The sequence below is a fragment of the Leptonychotes weddellii genome, chromosome 14 (assembly GCF_054177405.1).
Source record: "Leptonychotes weddellii isolate Sample4059 chromosome 14, ASM5417740v2, whole genome shotgun sequence".
Taxonomy (NCBI): Eukaryota; Metazoa; Chordata; class Mammalia; order Carnivora; family Phocidae; genus Leptonychotes; species Leptonychotes weddellii.
This window is the reverse complement of record NC_138382.1, coordinates 5997434-6023125: the sequence shown is the minus strand read 5'-3', so window position 1 is coordinate 6023125 and position 25692 is coordinate 5997434. Positions and strand designations below refer to the sequence as shown.

General features: G+C 44.4%; 1 protein-coding gene across 7 annotated transcripts in view; it reads right to left on the bottom strand.

The window, feature by feature from the left end:
• Positions 1-25692, bottom strand: part of GLIS3 (GLIS family zinc finger 3) — a 445030-nt gene that overhangs the window by 308058 nt on the left and 111280 nt on the right. The window contains exon 1 of one of the 7 annotated variants that reach the window (XM_081802772.1): positions 18379-19658. The exons of the other annotated variants lie outside the window; for them this stretch is intronic. The gene's annotated coding sequence lies outside the window, so the exon portion shown is untranslated. Of the gene's footprint in view, positions 1-18378; positions 19659-25692 lie in introns of those variants that run through there. 7 annotated transcript variants of the gene reach the window in all.

Genomic DNA, 25692 nt, shown 5'->3' with positions numbered 1-25692 from the left:
AGTGACCCTATAAAGACAGGACTTCCATAAATAATAAGAAAGGCTGGCAGCAAAGGAGGGAGGACACACACTTTAATGGGAGGAAACTGCCTCTGTTCCCCTCAATCAGGTCGCATTTACTGAGCACTACCTGTGGGCTTGGTGCTATGCTGGACAAGTGGAGCCTTAGGCCATTGTGTTCGCCGTCAAAGAGGTTCTGACCAGCTGGAGAGAGTTTTAACCAATACATGGAACAATTAGGAAACACCCGATCTTAAACTCAGTTGCCATGATGTTTAGCACATAAAGCGTCCAAACAAGATCCACGTAAACTGGAGGGAGCACGCTGGAGGAGTAAGACTTGGCCTGAGCCTCTTGATGCTGGAGGGGAGAGGGCAGCCCAAAGAGTACGCTGGCCAGAGTGAGGGAGGGCAAGTGGTGTGGAGGCAGTATGGGCAAGCCTCAAGAGTGGAAATGCTAGGGCCAGAATGGCTTCACTCAGCCCTGTGTCACCTTGGGCAAGTTCCTTAAACTCTCTGTGCCTCTGTTTCCTAATCTGGAAAATGGAGATGGTACTTGTACCTACGTTCCTAAGGCTGTTTGGAGAACTAATAAGTCAACATTGTAAAACATTTAGAAGAGCGCCCAGCACACAGGAAATACTCTATGAGCTGTGGGTATTCCCATTCTTATTAAAGGGTTACCAGATTATATAGGACCTCTAAGGCCAGCCTCCACTCCCCCCACCAAAAAAGCTATAGTAGGTGTTTAGGCATGGGTGTGGTGAGGGACTAGGAGGGGGATAAGTCCCACAACTTCCAGCAAATATGGAGACAGAACAAACAATAAAGGCAGGAAACCAAGCTAGGAAAATGTTGCCATGATCTCAGGGTGCAGGGCTGAAGCCCTGGGACAGGTCGGGCAAAAGCAAATGCAGAGTAACCCCAAATGACCTTATAAAACAAAAAAGAAGATTGTTGAAGGGTCTGTCAGAATTCCAAATTCCAATTCCAGGCCCTGTACTAGATTCCAAACCCTCCTCCAAAAATCAAGATCATGTCTTCCCTGAGCTGTTTCTCCCCGCAAGTCAACCAAAAGCAAAGCTGCCGACCGGTGAGACCCCTCACTGAATGGACCAATGGTGACTACAATTGTTGATAGGTCCTGTCTATGAATTACTGAACAGCTGGAAATATTATTAGTTTGCTTTCCTCTCTCCACACTCCCTACACACACACACACACACACACACACACACACACACACAACATGAAGGGAGTGTAGTCTAAACTACTCAATATAAATCAATGGAACTTTTTTTTCCCAACATCTAGCTGGTTCAGAGGCAAATCCCATTCATTCCTTCATATTAGAGATAACTTCTTAGTTCTCAAAGCCAAGGCTTATACAGTCATCACTAAAAGCTGCTAGGCTAACCTTTGTTTTCCTTCAAATAGTAATTCCTCAGAACTGTCCAGAGACACATACTCTACCATAAATATTTTCTGTTACATATGCTACATAGGCTTTCAAGTCCAGATGGGATGCCCAGACGCATCAGACCCAGATGATTATGGAGATTATACTTTCTTACATTAAAAATTCAATCACCCATCTTCTAAGAATCAGAGAGAACCCAGCTTCCTACACCCAGAAGTCCCCCAGGGCTGCTAAAGTACCTCATCAGCCAGATACTTTTTGCCTCTAGGCTGTAGATTCTGGACTCTATGCTCCAAAGCCCATTAGCAGCCCAGGTATATGGCAAGAAAATTTGTTAAGCTAGGATTTGTGATTTGTGCTCCTTTGTCTCAGAGGGGTTATTATAAGAGAGCTAAAAGTAGATACTGTTTGATTGCATCCTCTTTCTTAGTCCTGTATTTGAACCCTAAATCCACTGAGATTATCCAGGTGCTAAGAAAGCTATGGGGACAGAGAGGATTGCCCCTGAGGAGGAAGCCAGGAGAAGGGGAGAGTGCCCAAAGTCAAGGAAGGCAGTGGGGGAGGTCTGGGGGGGGGGTCACGGCTGCATGACAAATGTACAAAGGCCAGACTCTAGGTCTGGGCTCCCAGCTCCGGCAGTTCCCTGTGCCCAAGCACTGCCCGGAGCAGCAACTTCTGGCCTTGGCCAGTGGGCACCTCAGCAAGAACCTGTGGACCATGAATCAGGAGAGCTCTTGGAATGTTCTGCTCTATACAAAGATCCTGGGGTCTCGTCTCACCCAGACAAGGCATTAGGCACCCCAGGCAAAAATGACTGAGAATAGATTTCCTGCTCATCAGCAAGACGGGGTCTTGGAGTCTCATGTTTTGATTTAAAGGAAATAATTTTAAAAACCGTTTCTTGTACATGCATTGGTGAAGTAAATTACGAAGGTATCTCTAAAATAGTTTCAGTGAGGGGGAGCCTGGGTGGCATCCGACTCTTGGTTGCAGCTCAGGTCATGATCTCAGGGTCATGAGATCGAGTCCCATATCCGGCTCTGCACTCAGTATGGAATCTGCTTGAGATTCTCTCTCTCCCTCTCCCTTTGCCCCTCCACCCCCAATTGAGCATGCATGTATGTGCTCTCTTGCTCTCTCTCTAAAAAAATTAATAAAAATAAAATTCAGTGAGGATGACTGTTTAGACACTAATCTTAGCAAGATCATTCTAAACTCTAAATTCTCAAAATATCGTCCATATAATTTGCATCCAAATAAACCTACCCCATCTAGTATATAAAATCACTTAGTGCTTAGAGATATGCATGTTTCAGAGTCATGGACTTTGAGAAATCAAATTATGTTTTAAGGCTGAGGAATTAGTGAGAAAATAAATCACTTTTGCTGAATTTCACAGGTATCCCATTCCCTTTCTTCTCTCTCATAGCTGTTAAATACTAGTTAGCCAAACATACTCTCTTAGGTACTCATCTTGTGAAATATCCAGAAAAAAACAGTAATAAAGGGGACATATATCTTTTCTTTGGTCTTCTTCTATCAAGCACACCAAGCTTATCTGTGGTGAAACCATGTCAAGGTTCAAAAGAGATTTTGCTCCTTGTTCAGAACTCTAGGACCAAGGGAATGGACAACTTTTTCCTTCACTGTTTAAACACAGTGAGCACCTTTGTTTGGAAAGATTTTCCCACTACCTTCTTTCAAAAATGTGTCGGTCAGAATGGTTTGGGGGAGGGTGGGAAAATGTGGCCGCTGGGATGGTGGTTACTGTACCTCAGGTGAGCCGGCACAGGGATGAAGACTGAGATATCCCGCTCCATGAATACTGGCCGGTCTGTCACCCGACACCAAGGAACTGAAGCAATACCTCCGTCCAGAGGAGGAAAGGACAGAGTCCGAAAGAAATTCGTCAAGAAGACCTATAATTCGGCTCGACTGATTTTGATTTTTGACATGTAGCCTTGAAAAGAACAATTTTGCCTCAGAGTCTTGGCAAATGCAAAGTGATTTTTTGATAAGTTTTAGCATACATTTTACTAAATGCGTGAAGAGAGAGTGAGGGAGAGAAAGGCCAGGTATCCCAAGACAGGGAGGCTGTCAGGTTTCTCTTTTCTGTGTCATTTTTGTTTAGTCGGTCAAATGAAAATTCAAAACCATATAATTAGATGGTTGTTTATACATGACTAAGCATGAGCTCATTGGACTTTACATGCCAAAAAGTCAGAGATGTGGTTAAGGGCAAGAAGGAACTATTAATAAAAGGAAATAAAGCTGTAATACATTTTTCACTTATGAATAAAAATAATTCAAAGGTCTCTAGATGGAAAAAGAAAGAAAAAAAATCAACCATGAGTAGGGCAAGAAACCAGATAATTTTACAAATGGTTAGAATCCATGTGATTATAAGACATAAACCACTGGTACAAAAAAGCTTTTCCTCTTCTATGATTCTAATCCTATTTTTGATTCTCGTAAACATAACTCACAATGAGAACATAACAAAACTTACCTGTATTATATTTCTTTAGAACTGTTCCGGGAAATATTTAAGCAAGAACATGTTGTGCATTCAAAAGAGTTACTTGTTCTCTTCATAACTGCCTTCACCGGCAATCCTCTCTGGAGAAACCAAGAGCTGTCAGCTTCTTGAAAAAGGCAGGTGTCCTTCATTTTTCACAAATGCAGAATTTTTCTTTCCCAAATGAAGTGAACCCATCGAAAGCTAGGTTTAACTGGCCATAAACTTCATACAGGTAAAGGAGGCCTTCCCAGATCCCCCAGAGAATCTGAGACCATAGCTTGGGGCTCTCAAAAGTGGTGAATCAACTGCGCACAGAGATCAAACACCGAGCTCTGGATGAGGTCAGTGGGCAAGACTTTAAGATGAGAGAGAGAGTGAACTGATCCAGGATCAGCCTACTTTTTCCACCTCAGGTAAGGTTTCCAAGCCACTACTGCAACTTCTCCCTACTGCAAATACCCACCAATCTGGGTCACCCCCAGAGGCCACCCAGGCAAACACCGACCAAACCCCGGAGACCGTGTGACTCTGTGTCCTATATTCTACAACCAAACAGCTCCTCGGGCTGCCGATGACTGGCACCTTCACACACAACTGCTGTGATACACAGTAGAACCTACTGATCAGAATGAGTCAAGCCCATGGGAAACCCAACGGACAGTACTTAAGACTCAGGTGAAAATGAATCTACTAACACTCAAAAAGCCCACAATGCCTAAGAAGCATAAAAACTGACTTTTTCAGCCTCTGAGAGCAATGTCTCCAAGTCATGTCAGTTCCCAGCCTGTCAGAGGGACCTTCCATCTCAACCACCCACCCCCTCAGCCCTCTCCTCTCCTCCCGTGCCATCTCCTGTCCCAACACCTCACACACACAATATGAACAGGAACCAGCTCTGACTCGCAGAGTTATCAATCCTGTACATACATACCTGCCCCTGAAATTTGAACAGAATACTTCATTTAAACCTATATGATAAACTGCACAACACGGAAACTCCCTAAAAGTTCATTTCCAAGAAATTAAGATGATCATAGAATACATCTCTAAAAAGGCACCGATGTTTGAGACAAAGCACAATACTCACAACTAATTTGGCAACATTAACTTACAAAGTCTTGTGTATTACCCACGTGTTTTATATGAAATATGTACTTTGTTCTAAAGATACTTTTTAATTATTGACCTGATTTGGTCAAATAAAGTTCTTAACACACTCATTTAGAGTTAAAATCCACTCAAAGCTGAGGGAAAAGTACACTTTCACAAAACAAATTCTTTATGAGCCAGAAATTCACGGCTTCTTGTCTATAACGCTGAAGGAAGAGGGAAAATCTTGCTAAATTAATATATATTGATTATTCAAAATAGTTTAATATCTACTATAGTTCCAGATAAGAAATGTGATAATTCATTTCTAAACAATGTGTGGCATGTAACTCAAAACCGCTTTTCATCAATAATTAATATTAATAATTAACAAGTATAAACAACAAAAATACCTCTTGGAAATGTTTCAACCCGGCCTTTTCCTCATTCCACAGCCTGCCTGTTGCCCCCCCTTACCCTCTATGTGGGGTTAATAACTAAACTTCCCTCCTCTCTGACATGCAACACTACCCCGCAGCAATCTTCCCAAGAATGTGTGCACAAATGCATAAGACTGAAAAGAATAAAAGTCTTATCAAAGTCACCTGAATCTGGCAAACAGATTTCTAAATTAGCATCTGCGGTTACAATCCCCTCCACAGTGAATTAGATTTTGCTCCAGTACAGAAATTCACCCCAAACACCTACTCTCCTACTTACAGACGGAATGTCTTATGTCTTTAATCCAGGGATTAGCCTCGTAATAAAAATTAAACAGTCCTCTAGATAAACACAGCAGAAGGGGAGGATAATGCAAAAACTGCTCATTTAAAAAGAGGCCAGAGCCAATGTGCCAGGACTTTATTTGGCAGTCACTCTGAAGAGCAGTCAGTTTGACTTTTAAAAACGACACTGTTGTCCTTTCTACATGCTGATTGTCTGTGGAGTAGCATTTTCAGAGTCAAACACATCTCTTATACCGAAGGTGCTCCACCCTCTGTCTCTTACACTTCTCTAGCCACCTGCCCTAGCACTTGATGTTCACATTTGTAAGTCCACTGAAATTCCTCTCTTCCGGCCATTCACTCCTTCGCCAAACTGAACACGATGCAGGTAGTACCCGAAGTTCCTGAAGTTCAACATCATGCTGTCTTGTAATTTCTTACAGCAGATACAAATTCCACAATCCCTTATCCCCATCCTCCACGTACCTCCAACCTCCACTCGGTACATTACCATTGTTCCTCCTGAAAAATGATCAGAATCCTCAGCACATCACCTCATGCTTACGTTATGCATGTTCCCGGGCTGTCTGGTCACTGACATTTAGAAGGGCTGCAAGTAAGAAGCCCTCCCCCTGGGGAGCTTCCGTACCATAGGCAGTATGTTTGTGTAAAGGTGTGGGGGAGAAAGGTGTTTCCAACCTTTCTCTTGGCTGGGGGCCCCAGACAGCCATGCAGAGTACTTTGCCTAGATTTCCAGGGCTACCTGGCTCTTTGGCTTCACAATGTCCTGGCGGGCACATTCAGGGACAACTAGGACATTTAGCAAAGGCTGGTGTGCCGAGGAGAAAAGCATCTGACAAATGCAGCCAAGGAAACAATGTCTCCCTTCAAGTGGAAATGCTGGTGAAGTCAGCCAGCGCTGGCCGCACAAACAATACTGGGCAGGTCATTAACTTGCCTGGTTCAGACGGCGGCGATGAGCTCACCCACCTTTCTGGAAGTGCTATTTTAGCCGCTGAGTTTATACAAATAAAACCCATAATTTTCTAATGGCTAAACTAGGAATGTGTTCGAAAATAGCTAAGTCTCTGAGAACCCTGCAAAAGCCACCCGGGGAACTCACGAAGGTGAGTCTGCAGTAGGCTGTTCGAGTTTGCATACATCTTTATAATTGCTACATATGTATTACCTCAAAAATAAGCAACCACAAAAGCAAATGGGGAACATTTTTTTTAAGTTGGGTGGTTACTGCTGCATTGTGTTTTCTCCCTCTCTTTTTACCTTTTGCAAAAGAAAAAAGTAAGTTAGTCGTTAACTACACAAAGGAGTTAACATTTAACTTGAACACTGAGAGTGCTTTAGCTCTCAATCCCTCCCTCCTCTTTCTTATTATAGTGAAAAGAGGTTCAGGAAAACTCTTACTAATTATCGCAGATCCTGGATGAGATCTGACTATATCATTTTGCTCACGGCATTCACAGGAGGCCCCAGGTCCTTCACACACACTCCACTCCAGGCAGCCCAGAATCCCTGCCCACCCCAACTCTCACCCCACACCCCCACACTCCCCACTGTCAAAGATCAGCTCCAATGCCACCCCCTCCTTGAAACAAACCTTCCAGATTCCTGCCTCCTATCCCCAGGTCAGGGTGCTTTATCTCCCTGTAAAACCTCAGGTCATGTTATTTTTGCATCTTTTATGTTACGGATCCCTTCCACCTTATATATTAGCTGCCCCTTTCCCCCTTACCTGGCAGGTCTATGAGGATAGAGAACGTGCCTGATCTGTATGCCCACCCCTCTCCCCCAGAACACCAGGCCCCCCTCAGTGTCCTGCACAGGGCAGCCGCTCACTAAGTGGACAGGTAATGCCCACAGCACACGCTTACAGCATTTTAGTGTGGGGCCTCTTTCCGCATGTAGGTGGGGGAAGGGCTCCAAGGAGAACAGTATTTTATTATTTAAAAATAGGGCGGCAGCTGGGAGGCCCAGACATGGGGTGGCAGACGGGATGCCTCTTTCTCTCCCCACCAGACTACACCTCACGGCACACACAGTTCTGCCCTGTGGATGCAGCAAACTGTTGGCCTTGTCACCTTTTCTGTGAAGCCCTCTATGGAAACAGGAGTCTAACACACTTCTCTCTCCTTCCCCCTCTCCTTAGCCACTCAGAAGTACCAGGATGGAGGTGCAGAGGTTACCTAGATATTGACATGGTGATCATATTTCCTTACCAAAAACTTACACTCTTACTTGCAGCTGCTATTATTACTACTATTAATAATAATACATCTATACAGGGCGCCTGGGTGGCTCAGTCGTTAAGCGTCTGCCTTCGGCTCAGGTCATGATCCCAGGGTCCTGGGATCGAGTCCCACATCGGGCTCCCTGCTCGGCGGGAAGCCTGCTTCTCCTTCTCCCACTCCCCCTGCTTGTGTTCCTGCTCTCGCTATCTCTCTCTCTGTCAAATAAATAAATAAAATCTTTAAAAAAAAAATAAAAGACATGAGAGCTAACATTAATGGAAGGCTTACTTGGTACCAGGGGAGGATGTGTGGCTCTATGCCTGGATGAACCCACTCACCTCACAACACAATCCTGAATATTACCAGCCCATTCCTCAGAGGAGGCAATCTGAGGTTCAAAAAACACAGTAACTTGAGAAAAGTGAGGAGGCAAACCCAGTTAGTCCCACTCCAAAACCACGTAAGGATGTCTAAGAGCTCATCCATTCTTAGCCATCACCCTCCACACAACTGGACAAATACTGCTAAATGGGGAGGAGACAGGACAGTTGGACACTGAGTCTTCTCCTAACACTTGAACCCTCATGCACCCACAGCCTCTAACATCTTGGTTTCCACATGTAAGCAAAAGTCAGGAATGACACCTTAATCCAAGCTGTGTAGGTACCACAAATGATGTCAGGTGTGCATGTAAACGGGGGACACTCTTCTAACCTCCACAGTAGTGGTTAAATATCTATTAAATATCTATTCACTTTCAGGAATTTTGGGTGGATAACATCAACTTGATTTGTTCACTCATTCATCCCGTGGGAACGGTACGGTAAGAGCAGCTAAAACATCGATCAAGAAAATTACAGCAAACACCTCTACGTCTGGTAAGATAAGATAAGACCACAAAGCTGTTGGGATATCGAGGAGGACGTGCGGGTGATAATGATGGTGATCTTTAGGAACGTGATGTGAAAATACTCATCTGCATACATCTTACGACAGAAGGGATTTACTAATTTTCTCCTCATTTAACAGTCCTGAGTGCACACAATTCACCGAGAGATATACTAGGGATATAAGAACATGACAGGGTGTGTGTGCACTTGCAGACACATGCACACAGAGAGACGAGCACGAAGACAACCACACTGTGTCAGTGCAACAAAGTGAGTACGAGGTACCCTGACGGGGCAACCTCCCACACAGGCCAACATTTTAGAGGGACCCTTTCTAGGAGAAACCAACCTATCCTCAGAACAACACAAATAACTTTTAAAGGGGGCCTTTTCTAAAACCCTGCCTCAGCGGGGCGCATGGGTGGCTCAGTCGGTTAAGCATCTGCCTTCAGCTGAGCTCATGATCCCAGGGTCCTGGGACTGAGTCTCACATCAGGCTCCCTGCTCAGCGGGGAGCCTGCTTCTCCCTCTGCCCCTCCCCCCTACTCATGCACATGCTCTCTCTCTGTCTCTCGTTCTTGCTCTCTCTCTGTGTCAAATAAATAAATAAAATCTTAAAAATGCTGCCTCAGTAACACAAGATTTTATCTTTCAAAACGGCACTGACATAAAAGCAGAGTCTAATCAGCAATCACCTGTCCCCAGGCATGTGGCTGCTCTTGGCTTTCACTCTGCAGTAAAAATAGTAACACAAGGAGAAGAGAGATGTGGAGGTATGGGTGGGTGTGGTCAGTGGTACAGAGACAAGAGGGGATGGGCCAGAGTCAAGATTGGTCTGTGGCTATGCAACTGTGTGAACTTGACCAAACCCACTTAGACTAAACCTCCCTGTCAAGCCTAGCTTGGTGAGATCATCTAATAAATTATCTAGCCTCTCGCTGGGCAAAAACCAGATGCTCAGCAAGTGTTAATTTTCTTTCCTACCTGCAATTAACAATGAAAACCTGTCATCTCTCATAATCTAAAAGACTAACTTTAAGCCCGAATAAATAATGAAATCATTTCAAGGACTTCCTTCATGAGAAAAGATGCATTGTTGTTCCCACCATGCTTTGAATTCATTGACTTACATGCCAAGAAGGAATAAGAGAAATCACGTTTCCAACCTTCTTATTATACAGGTCCAGAGAGGGAAAGTGACTGTCCCCAAGGACACACAGCTAGTTCACGGCAGAATGAGGACAAAAATCCCAGTAGTCAGGCGCCCGACTAATCTCCCTTTCTACTGTATCCTATTACTTACATGGGACTGTCAGTTATAAATGATGCTTAATGGTGCAAATACCTCTGAGGCAGTTAAAAATGTCTTTCGCCTTCAAAATAGAATGAAGATGGCAGATGGTAGGGCTCCTCCTACACAGTGAGCATGGAATTTGGGGCAGGAGTGTTCGTGAAGAGACGAACAGTCAGAAGAGAAAAGGACTAAGCATGCAAGACGGGATCAGGAGTGAAGAGGGACACAGACCCCCTACCTTACAACTGTGCCTAAAGAGAAGTCCCATTTCCATCCATAAACTGAGTCAGAAAACTCCTCCGGACAGATTTCTCCTTCCCTTTGTCTATAAGCCTAGAGGGTACAAAAGACACCACTCTCCCAGATCAGACAAAATCTATGAATTCTCAGGAGCAAACAGAAATGAGATTGTTTATCTTCAATAGTTTAAAAAAGAGGTTCAGTTTGAGTTTGCTTAAACCTGGTAAAGCTTGGGTTTTAGCAGAACCACGGCTGAACCACAGGTTCTAGTGGGCCCAGGGCCTGCTTCTTTATCTGCCACACGTAAATCTGCCATGGAACAAATACTCAGGCTGCTCTGGGACAGCAAGCATCCTGTTAAGGTTTGGGGCGGGGGGATCTAATTTCAACATATCAAGCTTGACAGCATAATTTTTAAAAAGATTCCCATCTCAAAGAAAGTTTACAAGCAACGAGCGAGGCTATACGGCAATGATTATGTTCCGGCATAATAATAATTGCAGAACAATTGCCCAATTAGCAATCATGCACTGAGGGAGTTCCTTCGCATTGTGGTCTTACTGTCTTTGTCTTTGTTCTGAGGAAAAATTCTGCCTTCGGGAGTCCGAAATAATGAAAGCGCTCTTCATTATGTCAATGAGTTTGGATGGAGTCCCCATGGCAAACAACCCGCCTGGTAATGAAACACAAGAATCATCTGTTCCTAGTTAGACCTGCTCATAGCCTCCCCAGCTGGAGACAGCCCTGGCTGAAGTCCCCAAGGAAAGGAGAACCTCTGGAGGGTGACAGGACCAGGGGCATTTGGGGTTAGGACGCTCAGTCCTCCTTGGGCCAAACTCTTACCTAAAGGACTCTTAAAAAAAAAAAAAAAAAAACGATTTAAAAAACAGCATATAAAATTCTATAAAACTCTATCTGACAAGTATTTATGGGACGCCCAGTTCACACAGGTCTCGTCCACCTAGAAACCGGAACTTCAATCCCTCCCAACCCCGTATCTCAACTAGTCACCCAACCAGTAACAGTTTTCTCCCGCTGCCCTTCAAACCTCTGTCGGTTGCCCCCTCAGCAGCTGTGAATACTCTGCTTCCTCCAACACCATTCACCCATGACGAGTGTGTCGGCCTCAAGAAGGCAGAACGCGGCTCACCCAAAGGAAGAACTTTCTAGCAAGCAGAAGTGACTTGGGAACGCTTTGTGAGGCAGAGCTCTTGCCCCGGGAAGAACACACGGAGGGGCTGCCAGGACACTGCAGCCTGGGCAGGGGGAAGAGGCTGGGAGGCAAGGTTCCTAAACTCATTGCCAACGCTCTGTGACACCCCCAAAGGATTTAAAACCCAGTGTGGAGTTGTCAACTTTTAGGTAAGCTGTGAGAATTTTCAATACTCTCATCCAAAGGCTATTTTTGTGTGTGCTTCTTTCCTCTCTAGGCTCCTACACTATGTGACATGAGGCAGGTAAATTAACTTTTCTAGGTCTCAGATTTATCATCACTTACAGGAAGGCAAGGGATTAAGGAACCTCTCAAGTCCCTTCTAGCTCAAACATTTTCTGAGTAAACACTGAGTTTACTTTTCCCACCTTCTCCTAAATTAAATTTCAGGAATTGCATCTACCTATAAAACGCAACAGAATCTGCTAAAAATCACTATATATGAAAAGAAAATTCAATCAGGTGACAAGTCACAATGTAAACAGGACAAAAGCAATAGATTTCTTATATATTCTCAATTATGAGTTTTAAAATGTAAAGGGAAATTTTTTTAGGGTAAAAATACCTAGGAATAGCATGTTATATGAAGAAAACTACTTTTTTTTCTGAAGACATGAATATAGACATATACATGTTCCGAGGTGAGAAAACAAATATAATATGTTGACTCTTCTAAACTGTTTCATAATCTTAACGCACGGTTTCTCAGCCTCTCGTTCCTGAGATTTCGTGCCAGGTAATTTGCATGTGCGCGTGTGCGTGTATGTGTGTGTTTGTGTTGGGGGGAGGGTACCCTGGACGTTGTAGGGTGCTGAGCAGCATCTCCAGCAACATCTCTACCCACCAGATGCCAGTAGCACTCCCCCCAGTCATGACATCCAAAACTGAAGTCTGTCCAGACATTGCCAAATATCCCTGGTGGACAACATCATTCAGGTCAGGAACCATGACTGACTGCAAAGTGCTAATGTGCCCTTCCTTATTCATTACCTTGACAATGGATTCTAAAGTTCTTCTGGAAGAATGAACTCTACTAACCGTCCAAAAGGGTTTGAAGAAGAAAATAAATATATTATAGAGCTATGAAAGTCAAAGCTGTAGAACACTGAAGGAAGGCTACAGAAATGAAGAGAAACAGAACAGAAGCAAAAGGTCATGACCTCAGATACATAACAACAATCAGCACACGGTGGCATTACAAATGAGTGGAGGCAAGGAGGCTGGCAACTATTTATTGTTTGGGGGGAAAAAAAGCTAAATCTTTATCACACTATGTTCTGATTATGTATTGCTACATAACAAACAACCCCCAAATTTACAGTCTTTAAAGCAACAATTTGTTAGGACCTTGTATGATTTGGCCAGGGTTAACTGGGCTCAGCCGCATGCTTCTCACTCAGAGTCTCATGCACTGAGGCCAGATGTCAGCTGGAGCTGAAGGGGGGACTGCATAGACTCCTCACGTGCTGGCTGTCAATGAAGAGCACTTGGGCTCCTAACAGCATGGCAGCTGACTTTGAAAAGGCTACTCTTGGGCCCTTGAGGACCATTCCTGCAACAGGCATAGCATGATTTCTGCCATATATGATTGGCCAAGGCAATCTTGGGTTCATCCAAGTTCAAAGGGGCAAGAGGAATGGACTCCAGTTTGTGAGAAGGCAGCTGGGCAAACTCACCCACACAAGAACACGTGGAATGGGAGAGAGGGTTTCAGCCATCGGTGGAAAATCCAAGCAGCCGTAATATAATACCAAAATAAATTCCAGGAAAATTCAGAGCTCAATATTAAAAATAAAAAAGAAAACAACTGAAAGAAAATGTATGAGTTTTTCTTAAATATTAGGATCCAGAAGGTAAAGACATAACTGCAAAAACAGTTTAGCTCAAAAAGCACCAAAAGCAACATGAAAACGCAAATAAAAGTCTAATAATTTGCCAACATTTCATGTAACAAAGGGTTAAGGGTTTACCATATAAAGATGCCTTACAAATCAATAATAAAGACAAACATTCCAATGGGGGGAAAAGGCAAAGGTCATAAACAGTTCACAAAAGAAGAACCCAGTAGACAAGACATAAAGTGGACCCTCTCAATTCCGCTCCTAGATAGAGTGGAGTATGAAGTGTGATCTAACCCATTTGGGAAGCAACTCGGTAATACAATCAAGAGTATTTAAAATGTTCATGTGACCCAATCATCTACCAACATTGTAAAGATAATTGTGATAATACAGTTTTAACAGAAAAAGAAAGCAAACTTGATTAAATAGAGTACACTTCCCACACACATTAAAAAAATGTCTGCTGTACTTAAAAGTCAGATCTTCAAAGAATCCTGAATCACATGAGGCAATGTTCACAACAATGTGGAGAAAGAGAACATAACACTTTAGATATTAATCATCGCTATTATCTATTACAAAACAGTCACACATGTTTATCTCCTAAAATATTAACAATGGACAGCTCTGTGTCTGGGGAATACTAGAAGGTAATTTTATTGTATTCTTTGGGGTTTTTTTTTTCAGTATTTAAATATTTTCTACATAAACATATTTTTATACTCAGAAAAGAAAAAAATACCGGTACTGGTGGGTAAAAAACTGGAAAGGTCACATGTTACGAAGTTACTGCTGAAAGACTAGAAAGCCAAAGCAGAAAAAGCATGACTGTGCGTCCTGTGACATCAGGGGTGATTACACCTGGAGCAGCTGACCCACTACACAGTCCATTTCGTCCCCAACCACGTCACTTTCCCAGGCTCGTGACCCGGCCATGGTGTAGATTTTCATGCTTTGTTCAGTGTGACTGCTTGGGAAATTTTTCTCTTTCCCCTTTTAATATTCAGCCCATTTATTTTCCTTGCTAAGCTCAAAATGTTTCTGTTTCTCTTCGGAGGCCTTTCAAATGATGAAATATTTAGGAAAAATCTGTAGTCACACATAGGAAAACAATGGTCCCTGCTATCCTTTAGCTAAATCCTCCTGACCTTCAGAGGGTCCTGGTCAGGCACAGCCTCCACTGTCCCCGCAACTGCAGGGACCGTAAGGACAGCAACTCCCCAGGCCCCTGGTTCCCCAACTTGAGCGCATGATCAGAATCCCCTGGAGGGCCCGTGCAATCACAGAATACTGGCCCCACCCCAGAGTTTCTAGGTCCGCAGTCCTGGGGAAAAGACTGAGAATCTGCTGTGCTAGCAACTTCCCAGGTGATGCTGCTGCTGCTGGTCTGGGGACCCCTACTTTGAGAAACACGGTTCAAGATCATACGACCAACTAAGCATCTCCCCACCATGTGCTACAGCTATTCATTTATCCTTATGATTCACATTTACAATATATTATTTGGTATTGGTTGACACATTGAATCACTCACAACCCAAATAAATCCCAGGACCCCTCACTCCAGTTTCAGATGGAGTAGTCCCTTCAAAGAAACAAACTCAGGCAATGCATATAAACATCACCTTTGCTGCCATAGCTCCCCCTTCACTGACAACTCTTACACCCTTCCGCAGCCCAAAGCCTTCCTTCACTCTTGTACTCTCCCCCAGAACAGAACAAACTCTCCCCAGGGTTCCCACAAAAATAAGGTTCTTCTTGGGGAGCCTGGATGGCTCAGATGGCTAAGGGTCTGACTCTTGGTTTCAGCTCAGGTAACGATCTCAGGGTCGATTTCTTTATTTTCAAGCAACACTACATTTTCCTTCCAGAGCGAGAGGAGAGAGAAGCACTCATTCACACAGGCAATTAATTATTTTTGTCCCTGTTACACATCCATCCCTCCATCCGTTCGGTGTACATTGGCCAGGTGTCTGCTGCATAAGGGGCCCTGTGTTGGGGATTAGAGAATGTGCAAGCAAAGGTGGGCTCATTCAAGAGGGTACAGGGGCAGAAGGATGCTTTGTGGACACATGGAGTAGTCCACTTGAATGGTGTGAGTTCAAACCTGAATTTTATCTCCCTTAAAACCCACTGGCAGATATCAAAAATACCTTCCCCAGAGCTTAATTCCTTTGGTTTTGCCCCATTAAAATGCACATGTCCCTGGTAAGGGTAGCTCTTTAAGCTGCCAAGGGTCACACCTATGTGTGAGTGAAATTTCGAGGCCTTACCGCGTAAGAAGGGCCCCTGGATATCTTAGAGAGAGAACAGAATATTTTTTTAACGAAGAAAGGGGTACAGGATGGGAGTCTAGAGGGTACCTGAGGCAAACCACATCCCTCCCTGGTTGTGACGTCTCAGAAGGATGTCCCTGACATGCCTTTCCCCACCCTGGCCTGCATCTCGTCTGCAATGGTTCTCCCAACTGTGCTGTCTGAACCAAGAGCATCAGCACCACCTGTTAGAAATGCCAAGTCTGCGGGCCACACCCCAGACCTATGGGATCAGAAACTCTGGGGGTGGGGCCCACCCACTGGCACCTGCACAGGCCCTCCGGGAAGTGCTGATACGGCCTGGAGTTGGAGAAGTACTGCCCTCACACCATGAGTACAGACTGTTACTAGCGTCTTAATGGTTTGTCAGGCTCCTTTGTTAGCATAAGAATGTCATTTTCAGGAATGAAATTAGAAACTACTCATTAAGAGCTAAGTTCTGTGATAACGGGGCAGAGAGGAGGCGCCTGTGGCTGAGGAGAGAGCCAGTGGCTAAGAGGAAGCTGGTCACTGATAAAGGTCAATGCTAAGAGCACTGATCGTCATTCAGGTAGGTCGTCCCTCTCCCCAACTGGTGCGACCTGTAATGTCCTCCAAAGCAGGCGTAGTTTTGCTTTCTTTTGTAAATTCTCCGAGCCCTCAACCGAGCATGTCTTCACATGCAGCTGAAAAGGCCTACAAGCATCCCTGTTGCACAAGGAAATGTTCAACTCATATTATTTAGCATCCTTGCTCTCTCTGTGGAGGGGAAAAGGGAGGGAAGGAGATGCATATTTTTGGAACCAGGGAACGATTTATCATTCAATGAAACAGCATAGACAGAGGCTTAAATCAAGTGTGTGGAAATAATATGTTGTTATTACTAGTCTTAACTCTGCTAAATTATAACCTATAAACCCTGCAACGCTTGACTTAAACATCCCATCCGTGTTTGCAGGAAATCTAAATGGTTATTTCCTTCTTTACTGCATGCATTACAGGAGGATTTACTGTTGCCCCCACAAAGTGTATGTGAGGAGCGTGCTACCCAGGATGTCAGTGTAACCAGGCACGAGGGGTAAGCACATAGCCCACATCATGTATGTATTCTGGGAGCCTTTATGTGCACTTAATTAGCTCAGCTATTGCTTTCATGGTTCATTTAGAAGCTTCATGCTTCGTTAAATATCAATAAATTTTATCCTCAAAAAACCTTTTCGGGAAAGATACAATTGTCTCTTCAAGTGATAATCTCGTTAATGGATGTATATATTGCAAGTACGTCTATCCGCACTGACAAAACTCTGGATTGCCATGGTTGCGGTACCCTGAAGTAAAATGCAAATTTTATTCTATAGTTTAGAACACATGCCTCATCCACACATATTTTCTTACAGTAGGGGAAAAAAATCTTTTTTAACTTTCCCAAAATGATGCGTCTTTTAAGCTTCTATTTTTATTTTGTCAAGAATGCCTACTTCTGTTTCATAAGCTCCTTTTATCCATTACATTAATTCCAAGTTCTCTTTATTGGAAAGACAGCTTTTAGCAACTTTTCACTGCATGAAAGAGAAGTTTTCAGGAAACATGTGTTCTTCACTTCCCTGATACATATATCCAAAGAGGGCAGGGGTCACAATGAAGGGCTTATCCCTGTCAGGTATCAGAGTCGACTCTCACAGTGAATGATCTGGGCTATTCACCGCAAGCCAGGAGCAACTGGGTCAAGCTGGGGAGGGTCAGGATGGTGAAGGAAGAGCTTCATCTCCCCAAGCATAAACAGTACCTGCCGACAGGCCTCCCCCGCGTGCCGGGTCCAGCTCGTGTGGAGATATCCCCCAACCTGCTCAGTCAGGGAAGTTGTCACTCGCTTCCTCCCTTTCCTAGAGCACTTGGTTAAAGCCCCATAATAGAATGGATTATTATGTAGTATAGTTGTCCATCCATTCATTCAACAAAAACGTAGTTCTAAGGATACAATCGTAAACAAGACAAGTAAGATCCGCTTTTTCATAAAGTGTACATTCTAGCGATGAGGAGATACACAAGAAAACAAATGAATGAATACATGAACGAGGTGATTTCATACAAGAAGTGCCACAAAAGAAAGCAAGCAGGTAGAGGGGCCTGAGAATCATGGCGGCCAGGTGGTGGCTTTGGACTGAGTGGCAGGAAGGCCTGTGGAAGACACAGCGCATAAAATGAGATGCAGAGGGTGTGAAGAAAGCAGCCACCAGGAGGCTGATCCAGCCTGGTGTGTTAGAGGAAGGAAAAGAAAACCAGGCTGGCTGGAATGTACTCAGCAAAGCGGAACATGGTACCAGATAAAATTGGGGATGACTTGCCAATCTCCTGACTTGAGACTACGAGCTCCCAGAAAACAGGGCCTGTGTCTTTGCTGAGCCTGCACCTCTGGTCCTTACTCTTGTATCTGACTCATGGGCAACAAGCAATGAGTTGAATGAATGAACTGAGTGAGCCACTCCCCAGGGTCACATGTAAAAAACACTGAGGATATTTTTCTATTGCTTTGCACATTCTGCCTTCTCTCAGCCCTCTCAATACGGATGATCAGGTTCTACCCTTTCTAGGCAAAGATAACATACCATGTACTCTTACTCCTGGAGAAGTTCTTTTCGTTATTTTTCCATCAGAGATGATAAATTTGTGCCTAGAGGTCCATGTGGTTTCACTGATGGCTCTTGTAACCAAGAGCGAAATACATTCAGGAGGGAAGAACCAGGAGTTAAAAGGGCAGCCCAACGGGGTTTCAAAAAGTAGCTCAGAAGAGTTCAGACTCACATCCTAGGATCAGTTTATTTATATAGTGCTTCGATTCAGCCAATAACAGCCAACCAAGAGGGAACATTAATATTAATGTCATCCCTGTCATCATCATCGTCGTCTCTTTGAACACAAAATAATATAAATGAACTTTCACAGTGGGCTTTATTATGATGGATGAAAAGAAAGAGAAGAAGGAGACAGCCTGCTAGAAATACTTCCATTTCCATCCTACAAACCATTTTCAGTCCTTCCAAAACTGGTTTATGTTTCCTCCTCTGTTTCTTTCTCCGAACAGGCATGGTCGATGGGAGACAATTTCTGAATGAACGCCTGGTTTCATTTCTTCACAGTAACTCCCAGTGGTGATAAGGAACGGACCGTGTTGGCAGTGACAGGCTTCGAGACCACCACAAATCCAGAAAGCCAAGTGTGACCACATTGGATATGTGTGGGAAATGCAAAACTCGCTGGATTTATGCACACCAGTAAAAATTCCAAAGGGGCCTGATGCCAGGAAAATGCCTTATTTTGTCAGAAAGTACATCTCCCACACAGCAGCAGGTCTGGTATAGCTTGAGCCACATGTTAAAAACAAAGCAGAGTGACATGTGATACGGGCCTCACTGCCTGATGACAGAATTCACGAGCTGTCTTCACTCTGAGCTTTTCTGGAACAAACGGAGTCCACAGAGCCTAAGCCTGCTTGACGGCTTTGTCTTATTATCATGTTGTTTTCTGCAAAGTTCTTGCCTTTTAGGTAACTAAGGCTTACTTTTCTTGTTACAATTCCAAGATTTATTCCCAAATTACCAATTATTAAATGATAATCTAATTCTAAGGAACTCTGTACTTTCCAATCTATTCTATAGCCAAGTTAGTGTTTCAGACATACTGACCCTTCTTCAACTTCTGGAAGCATGTATGCGACTTCAAAAAACACTCAAATCAACTGGTAAAGCACATAGTGGCACTTCTCCTGATAGTCACTGTGTGGACTACACTTCAGAATCTCCATGGGTAATCATCGGAGTCTAGAGTATGCTGGGTTTTTTTTCTTACTATGTTATGTTAATCACCATACATTACCTAATTGGTTTTTGATGTAGTGTTCCATGATTCATTGTTTGCGTATAACACCCAGTGCTCCATGCAGCACGTGCCCTCTTTAATACCCATCACCAGGCTAACCCATCCCCCCATGCCCCTCCCCTCTAGAACCCTCAGTTTGTTTTTCAGAGTCCATCGTCTCTCATGGTTCGTCTCCCCCTCCGATTTCCCCCCTTCATTCTTCCCCTCCTGCTATCTTCTTCTTCTTCTTTTTTTTTTAACATATAATGTATTATTTGCTTCAGAGGTACAGATCTGTGATTCAACAGTCTTGCACAATTCACAGAGTATGCTGGTTTTTTGAAACCATATTGAAACCCATATTTTTAAAAACATTGGCCTACTTAAAAATCTCATTTTTTGGTCATATTTTTTGTTTTGTCACTTCTGTAACATCTGCTCTGACCTGGATCCTAGGAGTAAAAAGAGCTTTACTTACTCTGGGCAGAGGAATCTTGATGGCAATACATGGCTTCCAAACACCCCTTATGGGCTCATTGTGTTTTCTTTCCCCCTTAGTCAGTACCTGTCTGTCTCCCTCTTGTGTAGCCCTGATTGTGACAGTTTGGAACCAGATGCCTTTCTTGCTGCATTGGTTTCCCAGGGCTGCCACAAGAGAAGTACCACAGACTGGGTGGCGTTAAACAATGGAAATGTATTCTTTTTTTTTTTTTTTTAAAGATTTTTTTTTTTTTTTTTTTTTTTATTTGACAGAGAGAGATACAGCGAGAGAGGGAACACAAGCAGCGGGAGTGGGAGAGGGAGAAGCAGGCTCCCCGCCGAGCAGGGAGCCCGATGCGGGGCTCGATCCCAGGACCCTGGGACCGTGACCTGAGCCGAAGGCAGACGCTTAACGACTGAGCCACCCAGGCGCCCCTGGAAATGTATTCTTTCACAGTTCTGTCTAGAAGTCTTAACCAAGGTGCTGGCAGAACCATGCTCTCTCTGCAGGTTCCCGGGGAAGATCTCTCCCTGCCTCTTTACAGCTTCTGGTGGTTTCCAGCAATCCCTGGCATTCCTTGGCTTGCAGACATATCACTACAATCTCTGCTTCTGTCATCACTTGGTGTCCTCCCTGTGTGTCTTCTGTGTTCAATGCGTTCTCCTTCCCGTGCCCATGTCCAAATTAGGCCCCGCCCTAATCCAATGTGGCCACACCGTTTAACTTGATTACATCTACAAAACCCTATTTACAAATCAGGTGACATTCTGGGATTCTAGGGAGACAGGATTTTTTTTGGGGGGGGGGGCGACACTATTCAATTGCTGAGCCAGCATCCTCTCAATTACTACTTGACCCATGGATTATGAAGGACATTGGTATCTGAAGAACATTACAGACAAAATAATTACTCAGGAAGAAAGGAAAGTGACACAATTCAATGAAGAAGTCTACCAGGAAAAATGCCGGCAGCTTGGTGGTTTCAGGAATGAGGCGTTCTCACCCTGAAGTCAATTACCAACAGATCATCACACACAAGCCTACCAAGCATCTCTTCAGGAAAATATCCCTTCTGGCTAAACCAGCCTCTTCTCTGGACCCAGCTCCCTAAGAGGGGGGGAGGGGGGCTTCTTCTACCCACCTCTCACACCAGCTACATGGGACAAACAGGAGAAATGCCAGTGATGCTCAGACATGACGCTTGACACTCTGGACACATTATATCATCGCCTCCATCAGAGAAGGGAAGAAACTAAAGTTCACAGAGATAAAGCAATCAGCCAAGTCATACAGGAGAGTTAGGATCTGAACACAGACCTACCTGAGTCCAAAGCGGATGCCTCATTTTTTACATCTGAGTGGGAACACGCGTGTGTATGCACACACACCCCCTTCAGAAACAACCATTTCATTTACTCTGTATTTGAATCACATCATTTTCCTAATCCATAAAATATTAGAACCAGAAGACAGCTTAGACATCACCTAATACCATAATTTCATTTTATAGATGAACACACTGAAGACCAGAAATGATAACTGAATGACTTCTCCAAGATCACGGGAATAAATAGGGACCACGCTGGGAAGAGAGCCTCAGACTCCTGGCCCCCAATCTAGCCTCTCTGGCAGCAGGCCGTAGTCTATGCGGTAAGGCCATATTTCACAGACAGGTCGGTGTGGCAGTTTGGAGTATGGACACCGGAATGAGACTGCATGGATTCAGATCTTGGCTTTCACTTAGATATGTGGCCAGCCACTTCCTGTCTTAACCTCAATATTCTGAACTGTAAAACGGAGGTAATGAAGACATGAGTCTCATCGTATCCAGTATCTAATGGGACTGTTGAGAGGAGTAAATGGGCTTAGAATAGTGCAGAGTGTACAGTAAATGCTTAGTACAGGTGTTGTTGGGAGCAGCTCTGTTGTGGTTTTATCACGGCACAATTCTTATTTTTGTGTTACTATGATCATCATCACATCTAATAAAAAGCTACAAATGAGCGACTGCAGTGTTTTCATCACCATACGTTTCTAGCAGCCACACTGGCTGCAAGTCTTCATTCAAGGACACAGTGGTAGAATGATTTCCTGGTCCTTCCTAATAATTAACTTCAATCGTATTTCATAATCTACTGTATGCCGATCCGATTGCCCTGTTTTCCTCTAAACACAAAATGTGCAAGGGGTCTATATCCTGGTTTTAATTTCCCTGATTGTGTGAGTCCACATTTAACTGCCTTCTTCAAACGACAGTGGGTCATTTACAGTCCTGACAAGCCAACAGTGTTATTACATCCTGACTCCGACAAATCCTTGCTCTCCTCTCTCTCTGGTCTTATCTCTTTGAGCCTCAGGAAGGCGAACCCTGGGAAAATTATACAAACAGCCCCAAATATTTGAAATCAGCATTGTCTTCACATGCGTATGCCTCTCCAAAAGCTTAGAGCGTTTCTCTTTCAGTTTTATTCTTTCATTAGCCCAAGGCTTGCTAATTAATTGGAATTTTCCAGGGCTTTTGTTGCTGTGACAAAGGCAAACAATGCAAAAGCTCATTCTTTCTTGTTAAAGAGGTCTATCCACCCTCCAAAGTGTAGCATGAAGAGGGAGGGGTGAGAAGGAGGATTAAGTCAACTTTGAAAGGGTTAGCCTTTGTGGGTTCCTCCCCCACTCCCCCACAGCTGCCTTCATCGTCACCAAACCTGATTTATGGGAAGTGACATCTTAACCATGGCTTTCATCCCTCTAAAGGAGAGGCTGCTTGGAGGGCATTATGTTGGATCTAAAATTAGATGGCAAAGAACATCCTATAAGCATGGAACAAACAATATTGGGAAGTAAAAGATACTGTATTAGTTGAGAGGTTCTATTTGAGAACAAAAATTCATGGATCAGGAAGGAAGGGAGTAAAACCTAAATGAACACTCCCAAGCGAGGCACAGAGCAGACCTAAAGGAAATAAAAAGATGCTTAATCTTGGCAAAAATAGCACTGCTTAAACCAAAGATAGCGGAGCAGCTGGATGCTAGGAGTAGAGAAGGGGAGTGAAGACAGATTAATTCTAAATTTTGTTCCTCGTTTCCCTTTCAAAGCGTCATGCTATGGCTTGATACACTGGGTTACTGGAACTCGCGGGTTCCCCATGGGCTGTGTTTCATCCACACTGTGAGAAGTCCTATGGACGAAGGGTAAGGGAAGCTGGAGGGGCCCTCCAACACGGTGACAAAGCCGTTTCCAACATCACCCCTGCAGAGTTCCTTTTGATAGAAACACCTACTTGAAAATCCAAGGCATAGGTGTACATATATGTAGGTCTCATCCTAGGCTTCTTAAAACCACATTGTTTTCCATAGGAGAAAAAGGTTTTCTAATTTACTTGTTCATAGGTAAATGTTTATCAAAAACATTTTGTAACAATGGACCCACACATTGTGACGTGGAGCTACCCCTAGAGTTTTGTGCTGCAGAACCTGGAAGGCCTTCAAAACATCTTCCCCTCCAGGCTGATGCCTGAAAGGCAATCACTCCAGTCACACGAAGGGACCCGTGGTTTGGAATAAGTCGCATGTGAGGTGCCTGTGCAGGGATCCAGGTAGATCTAGAGACGCAGTGGAAGGAAGGGTCTGGAAATAGGGCTAGAACCAGGCTCGGGGTGAATCAGTAAGTACGGAGTTTTCAAAGCAGATGGGATTGCTCAAGGGTCACACATCCAGGGGACACAGGATAAGAACAAGGACGGAGCTCTGAGAGTCTCCTGTTCAGGGGTGTAGGCAAAAAGGAATTTGCAGAAGAAGAGAAAGGCGGCTTGGCATGGGGTGGGGTGAACAGGAGGGAGCAGGATGGGAGGGGAATATGCCACAGTATTTAAAGGCACAGACTCTCGAATGAGACCACTTGGCTTCAAATTGTGGAAGCACTGCTTACAGGACTTGGAACCCCAAAGCACAGAATTTCTCTCCACTGGAAAACAGCAAAAACAGTACATCACATAGTTGTTCTGATGCAAAAGTCCTCGACACAGTGTCTTGCTCATCTGACATATTCAAAAACTGATAGCCATGATTAATGTTTATTAAGAAGCAACAGGAATAGATACATAAGGTCATGGGTGATAAGAGCATCCCAGATCCTTCCCTGGAACTGCTCAGAATACACTGAAGGGTGGAAAGGAAAGTTTCAGCACAGGAGACATGGCGGGGGTGGGAGGGCGACACCATAAGGCAAAGAGAGGCCACAGGCTGAGGAAGATGGGGGCCCCCAGCTGATCCTTCACAGAAAGGAGGCACGTGGTGTTTGGTGGCTGAGAGGTGACGTGGACACAGACCAGTAGCAGCAGAGTGAAAGACCGCCACACCGGAGATGGAGTTCCAGGTCTGGGCTGACCACTCACCTGCTGCTCATCCTAGGGAAGGTTCCTTCCCCTTCCAGAGCTTCTGTTTTACACATGCAAAAGGGCTCCTCAGGCTCCTCCCAGTCCTCACCACAGTTCCCTGAGGCTCAACAGCTACACTCAGCACAGTGACCCTGGTGAAGACATCAGGGGTCTTAACAAGAAACAGAACCAAGAGTCACCTGCAGTTCAGCTACAGGGTAAGGTGTGGAGACGGCCCTCCTCCTCATTTCCCCCTCTGTTTGCCCCAAAACCAGAGCTGAGAGGAAGGAAAAGGAGAAAATCAACTGAATCGAAGTTGAAACCAAAGCAATGTTTCTGCTCACCACTAACACCAACAGAGCTCTGAGGATGCAGCGGACAAGGTGGAGGTAGGAAAGACACTGCACACCTCACATGGATCCAAATGCACAATTGGAAATGAGCTCAATTACCACCAGACCCCACGGGACAAAGAGCAGGCCTACCTAGTCCACAAGCCTCCTTCTACAAGGGAGAGAAACGACTGCCAAGGTGCAGAGACTTGCAGAGGCGTGAAGAGTCAGTGACATGAGGCTGGACTATGAGCTCCTGTTTGCTGACTCAGTTCAGCGCCGATTCCATAGAAGTATGCCGCTAACTGGTCAAAATCCAAATTATGACATGTTCTCTTAAGAGATTTTGTGTGGGATGTAGTAGGAATGACTGACTACAGTTGCTAAATTCTTGGGAAAGCTTGGATTTCCCCATTTTCAAGGAAAGCTGAGAAGACAACCAGGAAAAGAAAATAAAACATATGAGCTCTCTACTATGTGCCAGAAATCCTGCAATGTGATGTCACATATGTTCCCACATAAGCCTCACCACTCTGTGGGTCTTAGAGGTTCTGAGCTCCCCAAGGAGAAGGGCATCATACATATCCATGAATCCTCAGTGCTCCATGGAGTGCTGGAACACAGTAGGTGCCCAATGTACACTTGCAGAATGAGTGTAAGATTTTCCTGGTGCACAAAGTGAGGATCAGAGAGATTAAGAAGTGCATCCAAGAGGGTCACATCGCTGGTAAATGTGGCAGCACTAGAATTTGGATTTGGGATTATCTGGCCCCCATGGCGTATTCATGTGCCTCTTACTGCATGACCTGACCTTGAAATGCTTCTCTCCAACCCCAGCAAAAACACGTCTTTTCTAACAGACAGACTGGCAGATGTGTAT